The following is a 3,350-nucleotide window of genomic DNA, read 5'->3' on the forward strand; positions in this document are numbered from 1 at the left end:
AAAAAAAAAAAAAAAAAAAAAAAAAAAAAACAGATCTCCCCGCGACAGTGGGAAAAAAAAAGAGCATCACAGGAACCAAAAACACCCTTTTCTACATGCAGACGTTGACGGGACGGTGCTTTTTGGTGGGATTTCACCCCAAGGCACAACGCGAGCGGCCTCTGAAAAAGCTGGGAAAAAAGAAGAGAAACCAAAAAAACTCCTCTGCTAGGAGCTTGGAAAACCCCCCAGAGCCGAGGCACAGACAGGCAGCCTGGTCTGACATGGGCTCAAGGAGAGGGAAGCTCCTTGTAACGTGGTTTGCAAGAAAAATGTTGGGTACAGACTTCTCTGCCACATGCCTGTTCTTCCTGTCAGCTACCCCGGGGCTGAGCCAGCCTGGAGGGGGCTCTTCCTTCCTCCTGCTAAATATAGGCCAGCGGCTTCTGATTGGCCTGTGGCAGAGATCTGCTTAGCAGAAACGCCAGTCTGGCCTGGCACTTGCCCGCAGCGTGAACAGAGGCTGCTGCCCCTTAAAGGGGCAGGACGAGGTGGCTGCCTTCACCACTGTGTTCACTTCTCCTCTGGGGGGAGCAGCTGCTGTAGGGTAATCCCCATCCTACCCCAAAGGAAAAAGGAGCTCCCAAGCCTGGAGCATGGTGGGATCCACAGAGCTGGGGGGCGCGCATGATTCACAGCCGCCATCCCAGCCTTGGGGAGCACCAGCGCCAGGATTCACAAGCAGCACAGAAAGCGGCCAGGATCCATGCCCCGGGGCCAGGATCCACGCCCATGGCCTCCCTGGGCACCAGCAGGACCCATAGCACATGGAGGCTTGGGCCGAGCCTCAACGACTGCGCGCTGTTCAGCCCCACTCCTTAGGGAGGCCAGAAGAGGCATTTCCTTTCCCACCAGCCACGCTCCTGTGATCTGAGAACCAGGATCCCCTCTGGGACCCTTCCTGGAGGGGCTTACATGGAGAGGAAGCATGGCCTATTGAGTAAGGCACTGAGCTGGGAGTCAGGACACCTGGGTTCTATTCCCAGCTCTGCTGTGACCTTGGTCTCATGTCCCTGCTGTGCCTCAGTTTCCCTTCAACCTCTAGTCTGTTTACACTGAGCTCTTCAGGGCAAGGACCTCTGATCCACCCCGATTGCAGCTGGGGCCTCTGGGTGCATCCTAGACTGCACTCTTGGCTGTGGAGGGGTCCTCTCCTGACACTCCTTTCCACCCCACTGCTTTCTGTGGGGACAGGCTCAGTGCTAAGGGGGAGTGGCTCACAGGGGACTTTGGAAGGGGCTGGAGATGGGGAAGAGCACAGCGTCAGCAGGAGGTGGGGGTGAGGTTTTAATGAAACAGGCCACCCCTTTCCACTCACCCATCGGGCCCAATCCTCCTGATCAATAATAAAACACATTTCACTCGCAAGTCTTCAAACACTTCATAAAAGCATCACAACCCTCGTTGTAGAGGTGGGGAAACTGAGGCACAAGAGGCTGCAGCAACTTGACCCAGGATACCCAGCTCTGGCTGCAGGCAGAAACAGAGGCCCAAGCCCTGGCACATCCATTCCCAGATACACACAGCCCACCCTGCTAGCATGGAACCAACCAGTGTTTGTTAGTCACAGCTACAGGGCCCCAGCTGAGATCGGGGTCTGCCTTGTGCTGGGTGCTGCCCAGACACGGGCCCTGCTCCAAAAAGGCTAGACAAGACAGTGTGTCAGAGGGGAAACTGAGGCAGGGAGTGAGGCCAGGACTCACCCAAGGTCACAGAACAGGGAAGGGGCAGAGCTCAGAACAGAACCCAGGTCTCCCAGCCCAGGGCTCTACCCACTAGGTAATACTGTCTCTGTTGGCTGGTTGGTTCAGGACAGACTTAAATGGCCTGATCCTCTCTCTCTCAAACAGAGAATTTCCTAGCCCTGGCAGGAAACTCCCCTCCTCTCTTACATGATGTGGCCTTCCTAGAAACCAGAGCCACGGAGAGAGCCAGGCAGCCCACGGTTTCACTTGCAAGTTCAGGCACAACCCCTCCCAAGAGCTGGGAGTTTCTCTCCTGGTTAGAAAGGAGATGGAGCCTATGAGATGAGAAAGGAAAAAAAAAAAAAAAAAAAAACACACCAAACCACCCTCTGGACATCCAGGAAGCACCTTGCAAACAAATTCACACCAGGCTGCTGAGCTGACAAAACCCAGCTCGCTCAATTCACCGACAGACAAAGCGTGGCAGGGCTGGCCGTGAGCTCACGATATCGCCAGCCACTGCCTCTCCCAGGTTTGTCTGCCACCTCTTTAGTCCTGATCTGGAGGCAGGGCTGCTTCATAGGAAAATCTTGTCCCCTCGCCCAGAGTTTCACACTGGGTTATTTTTTAAAATTCACCTACTAGTGTGGGGCGGGGGGGGGGGTAGACTTTTTGTTGTTGTGTTTTGTTTTTTTTACTTCTCAGGTCAGTTTCAAGCTTTTTCCTGCTGCCACGAGGGCTAGAAATTTACATTTTAAAACCATCTTGTAAGCAGAGGTGCTTGCGTAGACACCTGCCTGTAGGAACTGAAGCTTTCAGGGAGTTGCTGCAAGTCATGAGCCTCACGATAAAGTGACAAGAGTTGGCTGCCCCCTACTCGAATTACGCCTTGTGTGTGTGTCCGCCCAGGCACAACGCTGCTTCCTGCTGGCAGGGTGGATCAGCACCGCCCAGCTCTGCACGTGTGTATTTAAAGCCCATTGACCTATCACATCCCCCCCCCACATCCAATCTCATCCGCCGTGGCGCTTTGGCGCCAAGGCGAACAATAATCATCGCCGCTTGGCTTCATTTAGACAGGTGAGCAGCGGACATGAACAGTCGCTCCTCCACTGCATTGTACACAGTATTATTGACTGATTGGTGTCCCAACTCCAAACTTGCCCGCAGCGATTGGGATCAGAAGTAGCCACTAACCATGGACTGCTGAAGCCGACGTAACACGACTAGATCGGCTCAGTGTCACTTTATCGTGAGTCTCGTGACTTGCAGCAACTCTCTGAAAGCTTCAGTTCCTACAGGCAGGTGTCTACGCAAGCACCTCTGCTTACAAGATGGTTTTAAAACGTAAATTTCTAGCATTTGTGGCTGCAGAAAAAAAGCTTGAAACTGACTTGAAACGTGTCTGCGAAAGTTTGTTGGTAAGAAACCAAGGTCTGGGCCAGGCTGGAGAAAGATGCGTAGACAGACCCCTCCAGGGGAGGGGGTGAAGTGCACCAGCAGATGTAGGGGCAGCAAGACGCTTGCTGTATCCCTACAACTCCTAGAGCTTCCAGAGAAGGTATTTTTTAAAAGCCAGTGGGACAATGAAACCTTTAAAGGGCCAGTGACCATTTCAAAGCAATC

This window comes from Chelonoidis abingdonii, chromosome 26, assembly GCF_003597395.2.
Source record: "Chelonoidis abingdonii isolate Lonesome George chromosome 26, CheloAbing_2.0, whole genome shotgun sequence".
NCBI lineage: Eukaryota > Metazoa > Chordata > Testudines > Testudinidae > Chelonoidis > Chelonoidis abingdonii.